The sequence below is a fragment of the Zootoca vivipara genome, chromosome 1, assembly GCF_963506605.1.
Source record: "Zootoca vivipara chromosome 1, rZooViv1.1, whole genome shotgun sequence".
In the NCBI taxonomy this organism is placed as follows: Eukaryota; Metazoa; Chordata; class Lepidosauria; order Squamata; family Lacertidae; genus Zootoca; species Zootoca vivipara.
In genome coordinates, this window is record NC_083276.1 from 8,941,412 (window position 1) to 8,963,355 (window position 21,944).

Sequence of the window (21,944 nt, forward strand, 5' to 3'; positions counted from 1 at the left end):
TCTCCTAGTGCCCTCCATCTTTCCCAACATCAGGGTCTTTTCCAGGGAGTCTTCTCTTCTCATGAGGTGGCCAAAGTATTGGAGCCTCAGCTTCACGATCTGTCCTTCCAGTGAGCACTCAGGGCTGATTTCCTTCAGAATGGATAGGTTTGATCTTCTTGCAGTCCATGGGACTCTCAAGAGTCTCCTCCAGCACCATAATTCAAAAGCATCAATTCTTCGGCGATCAGCCTTCTTTATGGTCCAGCTCTCACTTCCATACATCACTACTGGGAAAACCATAGCTTTAGCTATACGGACCTTTGTAGGCAAGGTGATGTCTTTGCTTTTTAAAATGCTGTCTAGGTTTGTCATTGCTTTTCTCCCAACTCTTCCACAGCTCCAATTAAGAGTCTTTTGAGTTGGTTTTTCAGCATACTGGAGAAGGTTGCATCTGGACTGGTGTCAGAAGTCAGTGCCTTTCAACAGCAGCCCAGGAGAGCCAAGCATTGATCCCTGACCCTATGCCATTCCTGATTAGCCTGGTTTACTCTCACACACATTTCCCCCCCAATAAGATTCCCCCCCCCCAAAATAAAAACTTTTGCCAACAATAACTGGAGACAAGTTTAGTTATATAATAAAATCTCCACAAAAAACAACATTACGTTCAGTTTGTAGTGTCATTTCAAGCATGTTCTCCAGACATTAATGCAGACAATTCTGAGTAACTGGTGGGAGAGAATTCTTATCTTCTCCCCTTACATATGGAAAGACCAGGTTTGGCTCCACTTCTAAGTCCAGTTAGTCGCTCTGTGATAGCCTGGATGGCAGAACATACCCAGCTCCTTCAACCGTTCCTCATATGGCTTGGTTTCCAGACCCTTTATCATCTTGGTCACCGTCCTTTGCACACCTACCAGCTTGTCAATATCCTTCTTAAATTGTGGTGCCCAGAACTGGACACAGTGCTCCAAGTGTGGTTTGACCAAGGCAGAATACAGGGAGAAGACTCCCTGGAAAAGACCCTGATGTTGGGAAAGATTGAGAGCACTAGGAGAAGGGGACGACAGAAGACGAGGTGTTCTTGAAGCTACGAACATGAGTTTGACCAAACTGCGGGAGGCAGTGGAAGACAGGAGTGCCTGGCGTGCTATGGTCCATGGGGTCACGAAGAGTCAGACACGACTAAATGACTAAACAACAACATTACAGTGGTACCTCAGGTTACAGGCGTTTCAGGTTACAGACGTTTCAGGTTACAGACTCTGCTAGCCCAGAAATAGTACCTCGGGTTAAGAACTTTGCTTCAGGATGAGAATAGAAATTGCGCGGCAGCGGTAAACCCCATTAGCTAAAGTGGTACCTCAGGTTAAGAACAGTTTCAGGTTAAGAACGGACCTCCAGAACGAATTACGTTCTTAACCCGAGGTACCACTGTACTTCCCTTGATCTGGACACTTGTTGTTGTTGTTTAGTTGTTTAGTTGTGTTCGACTCTTTGTGACCCCATGGACCAGAGCATGCCAGGCACTCCTGTCTTCCACTGCCTCCTCCATGGGACTCTCAAGAGTCTCCTTCTGTTATTGCCGCCTTAAATTGCATCAACTTTTTCTCTCTCTTAAGCAGGACTCCTACAGTTCTCTACCTGAGCTATCTCACAACTTAGCACATGGGAGGCTAGTCCCTAAGACAATCCTGGACTGAAGCCATTTGCACGCATCTATGAAGCAGCATTTAAGGACCAATGCAGAAGAGAAGAAAAAGGCTGTTTCGTTAAGTCTCCGCGCTCACTTGTGATTCTCCGAATAAGAAGAAAGCAAAGCTGCAACTATGGTTCAAGGCCGGTAGAGTTGGGAAGGGGAGGACTTCAAGAGAAATTGCTTAATTGGCTTTGATGAAACTATTAAGCAAAAGCAAGGCTGTCTCTTGAGTTTAAATAGTTTGGCGCTGTTCCTTTTGGGCATGGATTTGCTGCCGGTGATTTCAGCAGAAACAAACCCAGGCCATTAACGTGAATTCCAAAGGGAATTGCCAGGAGGGGTAAAAAGTCCAAGATAAACATGTCAGGTTACATAAGCAGGCTCCCCCTTGTTGCTTGCCTCTTCCCGATTCTCTCTCTGTAAGCAGAAACCTGGTACAATAGTTTGAAATAGGAATGGCGGGGTGGGGGGTGGACATAAAAGCAAGCTTGTAAAGGCAAATTCAGTATTTTTCCTCCAGTAGCCTTTAGGACAGCCACTGTCTGAAGCAGCAGCACTGCAAGAGCTTTGAACCCATGAATGAATTTAATGGAATGCAAATTTAGCATCCACACTCCCAAACAAATGACATCACAGTGAGCTGAAGCTGCTTTGCCATGATCTGATGCACTCAAGAGTTAGAACAGCCCGTCAACAGGGTCTTCAGAATTACTCTGATTGGAAAACACGGGCGACACTTGGGGGGGCAGGGAGTGAGGGGGGCATCAGCCCACCCCCAAGTAACCTACTCACACCTATGGCTAGATCCCTTGGGCTGCTTGAGTGAAAAATACATTTCACATACACATAAGAATGGAAACACAGACTAGAATTTAAAACAGGGCTGCAATCTTAAGCATGCTTACCTGGGCAATTAGCACAGCACCATACATTTAAATCACATGACCCCCTCCAAGAATCCTGGGAACTGTGGTTTCTTAAGCGTGCTGTGTGTGGATGATTCCATGATTCTTTGGGCGGTGTTTTGTGCTTTTAAATGTTGTGGATCTGCCTTTAATTTCTCATTTCCCCCATGTTTGGTGTGGATCTCCAAATCTTCACATCAGTTTGCAAGGATCAGTGTCGCTCCTCATGAAAATCTACCTCCATTGCAGTATGGATTTATCCTAATATACATAGTTTTGCATGCCGTTTTGCCAAACATAAATATCTGTGCAGGCAGTTTCTCCCAATATCCCGTGTATCTGAATATGACTTTCAGTAATATATGGATATTTATGCAGTGTTTCTCCCAGGGATGATGATACCTTTATTGTCAATGTACAACCTGTATACAATGAAATTAACCGAGCCCCCCCCAAACACACAATCTCATTACACTCTGTGTGCTTGTCCCACAGATGCCAATAAAATACTGGGGAGAGGGCCAGGGAAGCCCCATTCCACATAATCGATCATGAGATGCGGCACACAAACACTATTTGAATGGCAATGCCCATCAACTGGGGGGGGGGAGGATGGCCTCCTCAAATATTTTAGGGGGGGGGCAAAGGGATCTTGGTTTCTCCGCACAATCAAATGTCCATGGACATGTTGGGCAAATTTTTTTTGAAAAGCACAAATACAGGATGGGTGACACTTGGCTTGAGAGCAGTACATGTGAAAAGGACCTAGGAGTCTTGGTAGACCACAAACTTGACATGAGTCAGCAGTGTGATGCAGCAGCTAAAAAAGCCAATGCAATTCTGGGCTGCATCAATAGGAGTATAGCATCTAGATCTAGGGAAGTAATAGTACCACTGTATTCTGCTCTGGTCAGACCTCACCTGGAGTACTGTGTCCAGTTCTGGGCACCACAGTTCAAGAAGGATACTGACAAGCTGGAACGTGTCCAGAAGAGGGCAACCAAAATGGTCAAAAGCCTGGAAACGATGCCTTATGAGGAACGGCTTAGGGAGCTGGGTATGTTTAGCCTGGAGAAGAGAAGGTTAAGGGGTGATATGATAGCCATGTTCAAATATATGAAAGGATGTCATATGGAGGAGGGAGAAAGATTGTTTTCTGCTGCTCCAGAGAAGCGGACACGGAGCAATGGATTCAAACTACAAGAAAGAAGATTCCACCTAAACATTAGGAAGAACTTCCTGACAGTAAGAGCTGTTCGACAGTGGAATTTGCTGCCAAGGAGTGTGGTGGAGTCTCCTTCTTTGGAGGTCTTTAAGCAGAGGCTTGACAGGCATATGTCAAGAATGCTTTGATGGTGTTTCCTGCTTGGCAGGGGGTTGGACTGGATGGCCCTTGTGGTCTCTTCCAACTCTATGATTCGATGATTCTTTGTTCTTGGGTTGCAGAACTGAACAGAGATATTCAAAGACGTGTGAATTTCAACCGATAGCTGTGCTTCAGTTCTGTGAGTTAGGTAAGGTGCACATTAACAACCCAGAACAAACCAAATCCCTGCCCTGCAGTCACTAACTGCCTGCTTACCATATCGCCTGGGATCAGTTTCTGTTTCATTATTCCCCCTCAGTTCACACTGTGTTGCATTCTTCAGATTTACTGTGTCTGGCTGACGTTACTTTCTTGTACTCCTTTAGGGGAAAGCCTTGGCTAGCAAGCTGTGGAACTGTTCCGACAATATTTATTTTGTGTGTGTGTGTGGCTTTAGCAAGGTAGAGAATTTACTGCCTTGTTGTTTCTTCCTTCGAATGGTAAACTCACATTTCCCCCAAACAAGATTTCCTTCATTTCACCCACCCCTGTCTGGTCTGAAAATAGTCATTTTCATTTGTTTTGCAATATATCTATGGCTTGCAGAGACACAGCGCATGAGTGTGTTTTGTGGACTTTTAAACTGCAGCCTGTCATAGTGTCATACATCTTTCCTGCCACATTAATATCTATATTTTACATACACCGATAGAAAGAGCTGGCTGGCAACATCATCGCATTCTAAGAAATGAGAACCCAGGGCAGAACTATGCAGACTCGGGTGGTTGGTTTGATTCATGGTGCCTCACATTAGGCAGAATAAAGTAGTGCTCTGCCAGAGACACAGGTCTCTGGGAATGTAAGAAAGCACCCTTTTCCATTCCGTCCTCCATTTGTCACACGCACCAACGTTTCCGTTCCACTGCAGTTCGACTTCCACCAAAAATTACATTATTCACCTCTCTGTCCACTGTGGCAAGATTACGTAGCTTACGTACCTTATGCAATTTATGTAATTAGGTAAATTATGATGCCATTGTATTGAATTCAACTCTGTTTGTTTCAATGCAAAGGATAACACAATGGAAATGGACGAGGGAATGCAATCAATTATGGATCCTTTGTAGGCTGAAAACAACAGCAGGGAACACTTGACTGTTATTAGTTGGTTTGATTTCCATTCTGGACATGAGTCAAATAAACAAAGCTCTGCAATTCCCCCCTCCCATTTCTGTTTCCATCGGGCTTCTCTGCTATTCCTGCTGGTCTCAGTGATGGATTGGCAGAATGGGGACTGTGGAAAGCAATGGTGTCTCTTTCCCCCACAGCATCTGCCCATACCCTTCCCTGCACATCACTGGAAGACATCCAACAGACGCTTTGTGGAAAGTTTTGTGATTGAAACATTGGGAAGACGGAGTTGCCAATGTCTTGCTTGTTTCATTGATTTCTTTTCACTCATCCTAAGCAAGTCCTACATTCCCATTGGCGTCAGCAACTTGATGTGGGGACATTCCTTACTTTGCTATATTTTATCATGCTTTTTGTTGTTGTTGCAGGTTGACATTTTAAGTCCAATTCATCAGACTCCATCAAAATAAAGTATAACCAAAAAACCCGCACATATATTCCGTGACAGCGATAGATCAATAATCCTTCCTTAGAACAGCAAGTAATTGTCTCCGTAAAGTGACATTTTGAGTTCATTTTGTGAAATTCGGTTAGAGGGAAAGGAAGGGCACCCGCAAGTCAGGTTTTTAAATACAAAACGCCTGCTTTTGGGGAGGGGTTTGTGTTAACAAGACACGTTTAATAAGGAACCATAAAGTGACCTTTCGTTACTTCCAAAAATGAAACTATATGAAGTACAGAGAGATTGATAGGTTAACTGGTAGGTTCATACATTTAAGCTCTAATAATCAAGGCCAAATATTAAATGATGCACTTTGAAACAACAGTTACAACAAATGTGTTTGCAAAAAGTCAAGGAAGAGCTTCATTCTGCCAAGCAGTCCAGCAACTATTTAGTTTGTACAGGCATAAAATTGTAGAGCTTGAAGGGGTCTCGAGGATTATCTAGTCCAACCCCTTGCAATGCAGGAATATGCAGTGGTCCCATTTGGGGATCGAACCTGCAACCTTGGTGTTATCAGCACCACACTCTAACCAACTGAGCTATCCAGTGGTCCAGGTAAAAATTTACTGTCAGAAGTAGGATTCAAACCCACGCTACCAGGGGAGACTGCACTCTGAACACAGCGCCTGAGATTGCTGGTCCATCCTGACAGCAAAAGACACAATCCCAGATACTAGGAAACGCCGTTTACCTTCCCGCTGGAGCGGTACCTATTTATCTACTTGCGCTTTGACGTGCTTTTGAACTGCTAGGTTGGGAGGAGCAGGGACCAAATAATGGGAGCTCACCCTGTCGTGGGGATTCGAACTGATCGGCAAGCCCAAGCTCAGTGGTTTAGACCACAGCGCCACCTGCGTCCCAGAAACTATGCCAGCCAAATATCTGGGTTGTAACCCTAGTAACTAGAAACCAATCTACGATTCCTGTGAAAGAGGATGCCGAGTTCTCTTTCATACTTGCTTCCTCTCTCAAACTGGCACACTGGCTTGCTGGAAGTGATGCTCGGTGCTGGCTTGACTTTGGGCCAACGAGCCACAAGATGCCCCCAGCAGGTTCAGCACCCAAAACAGATGTCCGCAACTTTGCATTGGGTGGATTAGCTCTGAAAACTGCAGGGTTTTGCACGCACGGTTTGGAAAACGCTCCAGACATTTTCTAAAGCAAAATTTTAAAAAAGGAGCAGGGGCCAGAGGTCCAAGAAGCCCGAGGTAGTGTTAGCTGGACACAGCTGATGTCACTGTGGCAGATCGCTCCAGGCCTTGCTGAGCTTGCTTTTTGCATGGATGCCTGTGTTTTGAAACAAACACAGACTGGTAAATTTTCTGTTGAAGAATCAGATTGGGCTGCCACGTGCAGCAAGTTCCCCTTTAAACTGCCATCAGCCTTGGCCCCCAAAATTCTAAATAACCACAAGCAACACGCGGCTAATACATAGCTGCCAAGTACCCCGTTTTCCCCGGGAAACCCCCGTTTTTACTTACCCTTTCCTGGTGGTCCCCCGTATCACTTCGTCTCCCGTTTTTCTCTGTTATTTTCTCCTGCCGGCGGCCATTTTTTCTTTTCTGATTTGCCCTTCTATGGGCACCAAAAATGGCCACCGCCCGCTTCAAAAGTTGCATCTACGCATGTCCGGAAGTGCATAGATGCGACTTCCGGTGTCGGCAGTGGCCATTTTTGGTGCCCATAGATGGGCAGAGCGACACCGGAAGTTGCGTTGACGCACTTCCTGACATGCATAGAAGCGACTTTCGAAGCCGGTGGCGGCCATTTTTGGTGCACATAGAAGGGCAAAACAACACCGGAAGTTATGTCGACGCAACTTCCGGTGTCACACGGCTGCCGGTCCCGGATTCTGCAGTCCGGGACTATTGGGCTCAATTAAAGAGCCTGCTTTTAACACATAGCATAGGAAGCTGACTTAGAATCATAGAACTGTAGAGTTGGAAGGGACCCCCAGGGGTCATCTAATCCAACCCTGTGCAATTCAGGAACCACAGATAAAGACTTCCTGATAGATGGCCACCCAACCTCTGTTTAAAAACCTCCAAGGAAGGAGCATCAACAACCTCGGTCAAACAGCTCTTACTGTCAGAAAGTTCTTCCTAATTGTCAGGGGGTTGTTGCGGCTACTCTAGAGTAATGACGCTCCACATGCTTGTCTTTCAGCAGTTTTTATTTAGTGCATGCTATTTATAGTGAGCTGGGTATGTACAACATGTCTACTCAGTCCGACGCAGAATCCGGCACTGGACCGCCCCTGGACCTCCTCCAGCATAAGAGTCTTGGGACAGCAAATCTCTTTCCCCTCCTTTTCCTGCGTAATTCCAGAACCAGAGGAAAGGGTCTACGCTCCATGTTTTCCTTCTCCCCCCTTTCCCCCCCTCTTCCTCCCTCCTGTGTCGTAGGGGCTCTCCCATGCTGCCAGAGCCCTGTCCCTCTCTCTCCACTTCCTGACTGGACTCCTGAGCGTCCTCGCTGTTATCGCTGCTTGGGGAGGAGCTGCTTCTGATGAGGGGAAGAGGATCCCTATATTCTCTTCCCCTTACACTAATGTTTAGTCAGAATCTCCTTTCTTGTAACTCGAGGCCAATGGTTTGAGTCCTACCCTCCAGAGCAGGAGAAAACAAGCTTGCTTCCTCTTCCATATGACAGCCCTTAAGATGCTTGAAGATGGATATAATATCTCCTCTCGGTCTCTTTTCCAGGCTAAGCATACCCAGCTCCTTCAACCGTTCCTCATAAGGCTTGGTTTCCAGACCCTTGATCGTCTTGGTTGCCCTCCTCTGTGCACCTTCCAGCTTGCCAATATCCTTCTTAAACTGCGGAGGGACATATTCCAGTCAAGCAAAATCAGTCGATGAGGGTGCGAAGCAGGGCTGGTGAGGGTCGTGACCTGGGGCAAATTGGAGGGCCAGACAGAGTGGGGTCAGGTCTGAAGTTCCACTCCTTTGTTCTAGAAAACATCTGCATCTAGAGGGTTTCCCCCCCCCCTCTTCAGGACCATAAAGGAATTTTTTCCAATCAGCCACAAGCCTCCCCTCATGCTGATTGACAGGCCTCGTTTGATCTTACTCCTGCTTGTTGAATAATTTTGATCAGCCGGCTAATTTTAAACACTTTCAAAAGAATAGCAATGGGACTTGAGGGATCTATGGGACTTGGATCTCACTGTGCATGCCTCTTTCCCCCCTCTTTTTGGGGCAATGAAAATTCATAGGTTTTCCAAAATAAACTATCGCAATGTTCCTTCTGACAAGAGGGGTTGAACTGAGAACACTACAGAGGGGTGTCAGGGTGGGTTATATAGGGATATAGCAATGATTGCTACATAGTAGAAATTAGAATAGGCAGATTTTATGCAAATCAATGTCATCTCACACACGTGTGTGTGTGTGTGTGTGTGTGTTTTAGTGATCCATTTCCTCTTAAAGTGGTACCTTGGTTCTCAAACCGCTTGGTACTCAAACAACCTGGAACCCAAACACTGCAAACCCAGAAGGAAGTGTTCCAGTTTGCGAACTTTTTTCAGAAGTCAAATGTGCTCTGTTTTGAGTGTTATGCTACTGATTTGAGCGCCACACTTCCATTTTGCGTGTTATGCTGAGGTCTGTCTGTTTTTGCTATTTATTTTATGTTTTTGCGGCTCTTTTTTCTTTTTTTGTGTGACTGCGTGGAACCCAGTTCAGCTACCGATAGATGATTGTGTGTGTGACTACAGAGCATTGTTTATTGCTTTCATTTTATGGATCAATGGTCTCGTTAGATAGTAAAATTCATGTTAAATTCCTGTTTTTAAAAGTCTGGAACAGATTAATCCATTTTACATTTCTTTCTATGGGAAAGCGTGCCTTGGTTTTGGAACGCTTTAGTTTTGGAACTCACTTCCGGAACGGATTAAGTTTGAGAACCAAGGCACCACTGTACTTGGAAGCTCCCAAGAATCCGCCATAGGTTTTCCTGAGCTTTGGCGTAGTTGCATACCTGCCAAGTTCCGGCCTGAGAAATAAGGGACTGGACCGGAAGTAGCAGACCGGATGTAGCGCTGCCGCCATTTTGGAACTGGGCGGAGCATGCTCAGAAGCGACTTTTGATGCTGCTCTGCCCTGTTCCAAAATGGCCGCCGCACCAGAAGTCGCGCTGCAGCCATTTTGGAACTGGGCAAAGCAGCATCAAAAGTCACTTCTGAGCATGCTCTGTCCAGTTCCAAAATGGCTGCCGCGCCAGAATAAAACCGGGGGAAAACAAAAAAATCCGTTTTTTCGGCTGGGGCCGTTTTTTCTACCTTTACCTCCTCCATGAATTCAACTGATTTTCTTTCAAAGCCATCTAAGTTGGTGGCTAATACTGCCTCCGGTGGCAGTGAGTTCCATAGTTTAATAGCGCTATGGGCAGTTAGATTGAACTGCATGCTGAATGGCAAAACCACAGCAGAGAGACACTTGCAAACTCTACCCAGAGGCCATTATTTCAGTGCCGACACAGCATGTTTTTAGATTTGTCAGCATTGCTCCGGCTCTTATTTTAGATTATTTCCACCGAGCCAACCTTGTCATGGCTATTGCTTTGAAACGGGTCGTCAAGGAAGCAAATAAATAAAAAGGCATGAGATGTTCTCTCTCTCTCTCTCTCTCTCTCTCTCTCTCTCTCTCTCTCTCTCTCTCTCTTCTTTGTGCTTCTCGATTCCAGGAAATCTATAGGAGAAGCCCAGCCAGCAAACCAGCATTGACTTCTTGTTGAAGGCAAGTGCTCATGAAGTCATTTTAACAAGGTTCTCCAGCTCTGGATAATGCATCCAGCTGGCATTTAAAAGGAATAACAATTAAAACTGATTAAATTAAAACGTCAGCATCTACACTTGAAGGCTGCGTTCCTTTCTCTCTCCTTTTAAAAAGAAAACCCTTTATAATCCCACTTAACAAGTCAATGAAATGAATGATCTAGAAAACCAAAACCTTAAAATGGTATTTTAAAACTATGTCTATGTCCTGACTCTTTAGAAGGTATTTTTGAGACCACTTGGTGTGTGTGTCCAAGTAAGCAGCTATTTTTGTGGAGGAGGGTCAAGATATTAACTGGTATGCATGAAATTTCAGATATAGCTATATAATTCCTAGTGTAGTTAGATAAGACCTTTGGAGCTGGCATTTTTTTAAAACAACAACAACACTTTTTTTTAATGAACCGCCCTACTGAACACCCAATGCTTTTCAGTGGAACTTCTACACTGACTGGCAGAGGCTTTCCAGGGACATTCTTAGTCCTACCTGGAGATGCTGGGGATTGAACCAAGGACCTTCTGCATGAAAAGCAGATGCTCTACCACTGAGCCATAGCTCTATTAATTCTCATGTTTGGTGATGAGTGTGGGAATGTTAGGGATGTGGATTAGGATATATTATTAGATAGATCCTATCCAAGCTTGTGTTAGCAAGCTTCCAATATCAGCAGCGTGACATTCCCCTTTTGTGCGCAGTGGAAGCGTGCTGGGCCCATAACCCTTTGTGGGAATGTTAGGGATATGGATTAGGATATATTATTAGATAGATCCTATCCAAGCTTGTGTTAGCAAGCTTCCAATATCAGCAGAGTGACATTCCCATTTTGAGCGCAGCAAAAGTGTGCGTTCAGGTTTGTTAAAACCTATATAACAATATTATACTTCTTGGCAAATCCCCTTTAACCCTCTTAAAAGAAATACACAACATAGTGTTCATAAAATAAGATAGAGTTTACTTACAGGTTCATCCTGAGTTAACAGCATAATCTCAGAAAGGCAGGTTTACGTAGAAAAGTTACAAATATGTACATCTGGAGTCTACTTAGTAGAGTAAGGCTCCATCTGGTCTCTCTCTTGGCAGCAGGCCGAGAGGGAGAACCATCCTAACTGGAGATTCTCTGGAGATGTGTTCCCATTGAAGAAGAGATGGCTAAGAGAGAGAATGGCTGCTGGCTAGGGGCTTTTATCTGCCAGCTTATCCATCTCATCTGCACGTCTGGAGGAACAGGAAACTGAACTTAGTCAGGTGTTCCTCCAGGTGAGTTCCTCTTAGTGGACACTCTAGGAACTGTTGTGACTTGTCTGCCCCAGTATTCCATCCCACAATGAGCAGCTGGCCATCTTAAAGTCAGCTCATAAGAGACCTGCCCCCGGGTACATGCTCCCTGCAATCCAGAGAGATTTGTTGGGGGCAATTCCCACCCTATGCCAGGTCTCTTGCCTATCATCTTTCCCAAAGAGCAAAACAGTCGTGGATTTCAATTTCACTTTCTCTGAATTTGAGCCATTATGTCTCGCCAGGCACTCAGAGGTAGTGTTCTGATGTGCTGCACTCAGGGGTCATTTAATAGACCCTCCAAGTCCAAGGAAGAGAGAAACTAATATTGGCCCCTGATGCTGTTCCGGTGACAGTTTCAAGCCATTAGCTTTGAGGGTTTGCTGGAGGCTGGCAGACTCACCGAGCCGTCCCCTCAGGGCCAATCCATCCTTTGGCACAAGTTTAATTTTCAGATTGCTAACTGAATTCTGATGAGGAGGAGAAACCTTTCCCCCCACTGGAATTCAATTGGTTTTGATCAACATACACGAGGATTCGAGGTGGCATTTCTGCATCGTCTCCCACTTGTAATTGACTAGAGGAGAATTTTGCTGATTTCTCAAGCTGGCAAGAAGAAGAAGAACAAGAAGAAGAAGAAGAAGAAGAAGAAGAAGAAGAAGAAGAAGAAGAAGAAGAAGAAGAAGAAGAAGAAGAAGAAGAAGGCGGGGAGGAGGAGAACCCTGATATGTAAGAAGTCAGGAGGGTGAGAGCATCTGGCAGGAATGTAACTTCCTAAGCAGACTCTCATCCCAAGCTCTAATGAACTCGCAGTGTGCCAACTCAGGTGCCCAGGCTGTAAACAAACACTCCTGAATAACATCAAGTAAATAAATGGTTTCCTCAGAAAACATGAAAAGAAACTGAAAAACCCAAAGAAAAAACCAAATAATCTATAAACAATATACATGAACCAGAGCTCAAATACGAACATAGGCCAAACCAAACATACAAAAATCATAATAACCAAACATAATAATCAGAAATAACGTGTATATATATATATATGTACCTACATGCATATATATACTAACTCAAAAAGCTAACTGATTCGCACATTACCCATCAGGCATAATGCGGAAAAAAAGAAAAAAAAGGAAGAGAAAAAAAAACACAAAAGATGATACAGAAACCAGAAAATCAGGGAGACACACGCACACACACACACACACACAAAAAGGAAAAAACAGTTTCTTTTCATGTTTTCTGTAGATCTTTTGTATTATGTAAATTTTAAGAACCTGAAATAAAGTATTTTAATATTTTAAAATAAATAAATAAATAAATAAATAAATAAATGGTTTCCTCAGCTCTGCCACTTTTCAAAATGGGAAAGGATGTGAGCCACAGTTGCAAATGCGTGTTACAAGGCCAGCTTCCTTCATATTAAATAAAAATAAAAATCAATTTGTGTAGATGCCACTGGCACTCTCAAACATCATCACAGTTAACAAGCTGGGTGCTGCAGAATTAGCTGCTGACAAGTTTGCTCATGAGTCGTTCCATCAGACGAAAGGCTAGACCTTCAGGTCTTCCTTTCTGTGGCAATATTGGGTTGGGAAAGCTCCCTTGTGTTTGCTTCTAAGGGGAGAAAGACACCCTAAAAGCTGACACAGGACTCAGCTACATTCGGGCAATTCTATCATTGCATCTATCCTGAAGCTGAGGCTCCAATACTTTGGCCACTTCGTGAGAAGAGAAGACTCCCTGGAAAAGATGGGAAAGTTGGAGGGCACAAGGAGAAGGGTTACGACAGAGTACGAGATGGTTGGACAGTGTTCTCGAAACCACCAACATGAGTTTGACCAAGCTGCGGGAGGCAGTGGAAGACAGGTGTGCCTGGCATGCTCTGGTCCATGGGGTCACAAAGAGAGGAATTCAAACAAATAGCCAGCAACGTGTAGAGACAAAGTCAGAAAAGCTAAAGCACAGAATGAACTCAGGCTTGCTAGAGAGGTTAAAAGCAACAAAAAGGGCTTTTATGGGTATGTCCGTAGCAAAAGGAAGAACAAGGAAACAGTGGGGTCACTTAGAGGAGAAGATGGTGAAATGCGAACACGGGACAGAGAAAGGGCAGAACTCCTCAATAACTTCTTTGCCTCAGTCTTCTCCAAAAAAGAAAACAATGCCCAACCTGAAGAATATGGAGCAGATGATTCAGCAGGGGAAACACAGCCCAGAATAAGTAAGGAGGTAGTACAAGAATACTTGGCTAATTTAGATGTATTCAAGTCTCCAGGGCCAGATGAACTACATCCAAGAGTATTAAAAGAACTGGCAGAGGTGGTTTCAGAACCACTGGCAATAATCTTTGAGAATTCCTGGAGAACAGGTGAAGTCCCAGCAGACTGGAGGAGGGCAAATGTTGTCCCTATTTTCAAAAAGGGGGAAAGGGAGGACCCAAACAATTACCGCCCAGTCAGCCTGACATCAATACCAGGAAATATTCTAGAGCAGATGCTTTTTTAATGTGTCCAAATCCAGCCACAGATTCTGTGGCCTATCGCTTCAGCGCCATGATGTGTCTGAATCCGTGGTCTCTGCCCCCACTGCATAAGACAAGAGTGAGGAACACTTTAAACAGTCATGGCTGCCCCCAAAGAATTCTTGGAGATGTTGTTTCTTAAGGGTGCTGAGAGTTGTTAGGACAGGCATCCCCAAACTCGGCCCTCCACATGTTTTGGGACTTCAACTCCCATCATCCCTAGCTAACAGGACCAGTGGTCAGGAATGATGGAAATTGTAGTCTCAAAACACCCGGGCCTTAGTTTGCCTACCCATGATCCACGGCAGTGACCAGAGGAGGAATGACCGTTGGGAGGAGCACAGAGAGAAGAAATGCCGTGGTGCATCTGCAGCAGCACAACTGGACACCTTCATCTGCCCCAGCTGCAACACAACATGTCTCTCCTATACTGGTCTCTACAGCCACAGCAGGCACTGCACCTTCTAACTGTTTGACCTCACCTCCAAAGGCACACTCCCCCTTTGTCTCTCAGGACAGATGGATGCCAACCAACCAGGTTTAGCAATCAATACTTCTTCCCAGGAAGCTACACTGGCAGAAAAGTCTACGCTAGACCATTCAACTATAGGAGAACCATTCAACTATAGGACAGCGTTTCTGGGTATCAGCCAAGGGCCACGTGCCTGTAGGGCCCCCCACTTCTAACTCCTTGCTGCCACTGCTCTTCCTTTCTGTTGGACCTCATTCTCCTTCCCTCCTGCCCTCTCCAAGTGGCAGAATCCAGGATAAGGAGGGCAGCCTCCGCTCACTCCCTCTGGGCAGTGGTGTGGGTTGTTCCCTGAAGGATGTGGGACCATGCCGAGAGGAGACTCCCCCCCCCAAAGCACCTGGAGACTTCACTGAACCTAGTCCACAGGCTTACCCCTTAGTGAGAATTTGTGCGATCTAATTCCCTCAACTGTCCACCAGCAAACCTTTCTGGTGATTCACATAGAGAATAGGGCAAACAAAGCATTTTGGTGATTCATCACACTGATGATATCTGTGGGTAGCACACCTAGAACAGGCCGGTCTAGAAAAAGAACGGGAGGGAACACAAAGCTTGTGTAGGAAGATAGATTGCACACCTCTCCTCTGGTCTCCCTGGTGCATTTGACTTGATGAATAAAATGCCTAAGTAGAACTTGGACAAAATTGGTTGAGGAAGGCTTCTTGGCCAGCAAAATGCAATCTGCAGTACTTAGGACTGAACTGTCCCCTCTGCTCTCCTCACAGCACAGTAATTGAGCAGATAAATCACATACCACTCTGTTTGCTTGTGGTTGGCAAGGAAGGAAGATTATATGGCACCAAACCTGAGCTGCCTTTGAGAAGAAGTATAGTTTACTGTTTTGGCCACATCCCTTACAGGGAACTTACAAGGCTGGAAAGAAGTTCAGAAAAGGTCTGCTAAAATGACCAAGGGGTTGGAAAAACTCCCCAATGTGGTTACAACTGGGGCTTTTCAGTTTAGAAAAACAGTGAGGAAGGAGAGGGCATGACAGAGGAATATTACAAGATGTTGTGATGGCCACCAAATAGGGTGGCTTTAAAAGAGCATTTCCCCCCCTTTCAATTACATTTTATTTGACTTATACAGTCACAACACAATTTTGTTTTTTCTCTCTTATTTTTGTTGATCCCACCTTTCCCCATGGAGTTGCTGTTTCTCCTCTTCTGCTGCTCCCGATCTTCTCGCTATCCAATCATAACCACAATGCTATAATCTAATTACTTCTGTTGCTCATAGCTCAAATCCTGCTTGCAAGTTCATCATACTATTTCTTCAAATAGTCCAAAAAAGGCACCCAATCGCCCACAAATCTTTCAAAGAGTATTAGACAAATTCATGGAGGGTAAGGCTACTATCCATGATTGCTATGGTCTGCCTCTACTGCCTGAAGCAGTATTCTACCAAACACTAGTACACTGTGTAACGCAAGTGGGGAGAGTGCTGTTACACTCGGGTCCTGCTTGCAATGTCGAAGCAATGATTCTTCAACATCAACTTCATTGGACTGGCCATGTTGTTCAGATGCCTGATTATCGTCTTCCAAAGCAAATTTGCCTTGAGAGAGTCTTTAAACCTCTTGTGTTGACCACCAGCATTACGCTTTCCATTTTTAAGTTCGGAATAGAGACTCTCTCAAGGCATATCTTTAAGTTCGGAATAGAGACTCTCTCAAGGCAAATCTTAAAACACTGACAACTGGGAAACGCTGGCCTGCGGGTGCTCCAATTGGAGAACAGCCTTTGCCAAAGGTGTCATGGGCTTTGAAGAACTCAGGACGAAAGGGAGAAACACACTAAGAGGAAGGCACGCTTGGCAAACCCTCACCATGATCAACTCCCGCCCAGAAATCTATGTCGCCACTGTGGAAGGACATGTGGATCCAGAATTGGCCTCCACAGACACTTACGGACCCATTGTTAAAACCGTGTTTATGGAAGACAATCTTACTCAGCTACGAGTGATTGCCAAAGAAAGAAGGCGCTCGGGTCCTGCTTGCAGCCACCCCATAGGCACTTGGTTGGCCACTGTGAGAACTATCGGTGGGCCTTTTGTTAAGTATAATTGGTTTAATTGACACAGAAATGGAAAATGGCTAAATGTGTATTGTTAATATTGGGGTTTCTCCACAGTAGTTTTCTTCTGAGCTTTTACTGGGTTGATAATTAACTAATGGTTATTTTCTGCTAGCTAACATGTCACTGTTTTAACCTTAGATCAGGCGTCAAAGGCATTGAGTTGCAAATTTGCCATTTTGAAAGGTTGGTGGCTGCTAGTCTTTTTCTGGATGCCACAGAGAACAAAAGTATCTAAATGGCTCACCAAGAGCTGCGTAGGCTGGCTGGAATAGGGGGGGGGGAGAGAGAGAGAGACACTGGTTTTTAAAATTTATTTTTGGAGTTACCTTTTATTTCTAAGATGCTGAGCCTGTGCTGGACTGCACAAGATATTGTATGGCTGTTTTAGATTTATCATGTTATATATTTTGTTCTGTTTCTGAGGAGTTCCGCAAGTAAAACTTTGAAGAATATTTACAGGACTCTGGACAATGCTTCATTTCAAAAGGAACAGTCTTTTTAAATGCATCCAGTCACTTCAAGCTGCACAATATTAATATCTGCAGTACCTTTGGCCTGATCCAGTTATTTTCTTCACAAAGTTGCCGTATAAGTTGTTGACTGACAATTGGCCCATTGACCGTGTCATTCAGGACAGTACTTCCATTGGCTTCTTAAGTGATAGGTCTGAAGGTACAAGGCTATGGCAGAGAAGAGGTAGGGCCTTTTTCACAGTGCCCCCCCAACTTTGGAATATCCTCTCCAGAGAGGCTCTATTGGAAATAATGAAACAATCCTTTTGGCACCAGGTTAAGACATTTTTATTTGCCCAGACATTTTAGAGTGCCTCTGTTCTGCTTAATACTTGTGCATCTGTGTTTCCTCTAAGTTTTATTGCTTTTAAACAATATTGCGGTTTTTAAAATAAAAAATGTATGAAAATATTGTGTTTTTATTATTGTACACCACCCTGGAATCAATTGGATGAAGGCTGGTCTAGACATTTCTTTTAAAATGAGTCATTAAATAAAACAAAGCAATAAAACAACAACATTCCTTTCAGGTTCCTTTTCAGCTGTTTTCAAACATCCTGCAAGTGATTCAATCATTATTTTCTGAAGGTGCACAACATATAATGTCCGATGGGGTTTTATTTCCTTCTCCATTTACCCACAAATTCCTCTCCTGCTCTCAGCAGGAATGTTGTGCTTTGGTCTGTGTGCTTAGACCCTTAAAATATGAATTCCTTGAGAGACAGACCATGATTAACAATTTAAAAGATTTTATTTAAGAGAGAATGGAAAACAAATGCCACGCTAAGTTTGTCGGTGAGCACAGTTTGATGATGCTGATATTACTCAGGGTATGTGAACAACTTTGTTTTTATTTTAATTTTTGGTCTTTATTTTTCTTATTGAACAGAATCTTTTGAAAAAGGAGATCTCACCTCCTGAGACTTTCCCTCTCCAAAGACGCGCTGCTAACAATTCCAAGCTACTCCATTCCCAACTTTCCCAGAGGAAAATATTCCATACTATAACGTGTTTGTGTATGTTATTGTCACTATCATATCAATTAATTGATTGCCTGTTTTTATGTTCTTATATTCTTTGTATATGGGACCCAGGTGGCGCTGTGGTTAAACCACTGAGCCTAGGGCTTGCTGATCAGAAGGTCGGCGGTTCGAATCCCTGTGACGGGGTGAGCTCTCGTTGCTTGGTCCCAGCTCCTGCCAACCTAGCAGTTCGAAAGCACGTCAAAATGCAAGTAGATAAATAGGAACCGCTACAGCGGGAAGGTAAACGGCGTTTCCATGTGCTGCTCTGGTTCTCCAGAAGCAGCTTTGTCATGCTGGCCACATGACCTGGAAGCTATACGCCTGCTCCCTCGGCCAATAATGCGAGATGAGCGCGCAACCCCAGAGTCGGTCACGACTGGACCTAATGGTCAGGGGTCCCTTTACCTTTACCTTTATTCTTTGTATACTGTGTTAGTTTTATGATGTTAGCTGCCCTGAGCCCGGCTCCGGCCGGGGAGGGCAGGGTACAAATAAATAAATAATAATAATAATAATAATAATAATAATAATAATAATAATTCATTTTTGGCACATATCCTTCCAATAAATGCATTTTTGTAAATATTGTGGAATTGTAGAGTTGGGACCCTGGGGTCATCTAGTCCAGCCCCCTGCAATACAGGAATCTGAACTAAAGCATCCGCGACAGATGGCCATCCAACCTCTGCTTAAAAACCTCCAAGGAAGGAGAGTCCACCACCTCTCATGGGTGTCGGTTCTACAGACCAACAGCTCTTACTGTCGAAGTTTTACCTGATGTTTAGTTGGAATTTCCTTTCTTGTAACGAAGCCATTGGTTCGAGTCCTACCCTCCAGAGCAGAAGAAAACAAGATTACTCCATCCTCCTTGGGGCAGCCCTTGAGATATTTGAAGGCGCCTATCCTATCTCCTTTCAGTCTCCTCTTTTCCAAGCCAAACATGCCCAGTTCCTTTAACTGTTCCTCATAAGGCTTGGTTTCCAGACCCCTGATCATCTTGGTTGCCCTCCTCTGCACACGTTCCAGCTTGTCAATATCCTTAAACCGTGGAGTCCAGAAGTGGACACAGTGCTCCAGGTGTGGTCTGACCAACACAGAATAGAGTGGTAGTATTTCTTCCCTTGGGTCATGGGTGGTGCTGTGGGTTAAACCACAGAGCCTAAGGCTTGCCGATCAGAAGGACAGTAAGAGCTGTTCAGCAGTGGAATTTGCTACCAAGGAGTGTGGTGGAGTCTCCTCCTTTGGAGGTCTTTAAGCAGAGGCTTGACAGGCATATGTCAAGAATGCTTTGATGGTGTTTCCTGCTCGGCAGGGGTTTGGACTGGATGGCCCTTGTGGTCTCTTCCAACTCTACGATTCTATGATTCTATGGTTTGAATCTCTGCGACGGGGTGAACTCCTGTTGCTCGGTCCCTGCTCCTGCCAACCTAGCAGTTCAAAAGCACGTAAAAGTGCAAGTAGATAAATAGGTAAATGGCGTTTCTGTGTGCTGCTCTGGTTCACCAGAAGCGGCTTTGTCATGCTGGCCTCATGACCTGGAAGCTGTACGCTGGCTCCCTCGACTTACGAATGACTCGACCTACGAATGTTCCGAGTTACGAACAGAGTTCTGTCTGCCATTTTGGATGCGGTTTAGATAGGATTTTTTCAACTTACGAATTTTTAGATAGGATTTTTTCATTTTTTTAAAAAAATTTCCCCATTGGCTTCGACTTACGAATTTTTCGACTTACGAAGGTCCGTTCGGAACGGATTAAATTCGTAAGTCGAGGTACCACTGTAGGTCTCTAAAGCCACTTGCACATAACAAATAGGAGCCTACAGAACACTGTTGCTGTATGTAGGTTTTATTTTATTTGTTTTTTATCTTAAATTTTGGAAATGTACATCCAGTTTGTTTTTTCCTTTAAATTTTTTGGAGGCCCCCAAAAGAGTGGGGCCCTAAGCTATAGCTTGTTTAGCTTATACGTAAACTGGCATTGGACCCCTGGATCTTAGATATTGTTTGTTTGGAGTACCACATCACTGCTTTTCAGTTCTCATGTTGTTTCAGAAAGTGCATATGATGTAGTTTTGACTGCAAAAGCAAACTGAATTGAATTCTAACTCCCCCCCCCCCAAAAAAAATGCCTAACCAGGAGCCTTTGGGGAGAGCCATTGTCAAAAGCTTTTAGAAAATCTACCTGTTCACTCCTATCCATGTACTTATTACTTTTATATGGGCTGCAGCCTATTAGAGAAAACAAATGAAGCAAAAGTGGAAATACGTGTATACACAAATATGCAAGCATATAATTGCAAATTGGCCGAGTGCTTGGGGGGAATTCAAGTTGTTTTGATGACCGCTTAGGCAAAAACACTGTGGCAAAGGTTGAGAATACCTGCTAGGGTGGAAATTCTCCGCAAATAATACCTGGCCTTCTGACCGTTACAGAGGCTGGGAGTTTTTTCAGGGCTGCCTCAACTCACATGCATCTTTAATGGCGAGAGATAGAAAAGATATTAGTATTGTAAATTTGCCACTTCGTTTTTAGAATCGCATCAGATAGTCTCAGGGATCATTAAAGACTGCTGCTTCCACAGAGCGTGTTAACAAAAAGAGGAAGAGAAGCCTAGGAGTGTTAGAAATAATTAATTGCAACAAATTTAAATTTTCATCAGTACTTTTCAGCAAGTAATTTAAATTTAATAAACTTAGTCTGGCTAATGGCCTTATCCTGGCTGTACTCTCTGTGGAAGAGCTTTCCGGGGCTTTGAGCACCCTGCAACGTTCAGGTTCTCTCCAGCCATCAGTTGTTGCTTGGGTGCCAACTTCATGAAGCTGGGTGGTCTCCTTCCTAATAATAATAATAATAATAATAATAATAATAAAATAATAATAATAATAATATATTATTTATACCCCGCTCATCTGGCAGGGTTTCCCCAGCCACTCTGGGAGGCTTCCAACAAATGGTTAAAAATACATTAAAATATCAATCATTAAAAACTTCTCTAAACAGGACTGCCTTCAGATGTCTTCTAAACGTCAGATAGTTGTTAAATTCTTTGACAAAAATATTATTATTATTATTAAGCATCACCTCCATTGATAGCAGAAGGGATGCGTGTGGCGCTATGGTCTAAACCACTGAGCCTCTTGGGCTTGCCGATCAGAAGGTCGGCGGTTCGAATCCCCACGATGGGGTGAGCTCCCGTTGCTCGCTCCCAGCTCTGCCAACCTAGCAGTTCGAAAGCATGCCAAAAAGGGAAAGTTTTCTGTAACAAAACAGACTGGAAAGAGAAGTTGCTGAAACAGAATGGAAAGAGAAGTTGCTGAATTGCAACTCATTAGCAAGCTTAAAACCATGGAGCCACCTGGAATGAACGAAGACATAGGATTCTTATCTTGATACATGATCAAGCTTTCCTTAGCACCTCAGCCCTTGCTCCCCCCCCCCCGGCTAGACCAATTGCAGTCATTAACAGTCATTAACAGTCATCAACAGGTTTACCACTCCTATCAGCCCATCACCCATTCCCATCACCCCCCACCCTCTGAATATACATAAGGGTCTGACTGCTTCTGTTTCAGTGTATCTGAAGAAGTGTGCATGCACACGAAAGCTCATACCAATGACAAACTTAGTTGGTCTTTAAGGTGCTACTGAAGGAATTTTTTTATTTTGTTTCGACTCAGACCAACACGGCTA

General features: G+C 44.2%; 1 non-coding gene across 1 annotated transcript; it reads right to left on the minus strand.

Moving 5' to 3' along the window:
• Positions 1 to 10,793: 10,793 nt before the first annotated feature.
• Positions 10,794 to 10,862, minus strand: TRNAE-UUC (transfer RNA glutamic acid (anticodon UUC)). The gene has a single exon. It is a non-coding gene; the product is annotated as a tRNA-Glu (tRNA).
• Between the last annotated feature and the right edge of the window lie 11,082 nt (positions 10,863 to 21,944).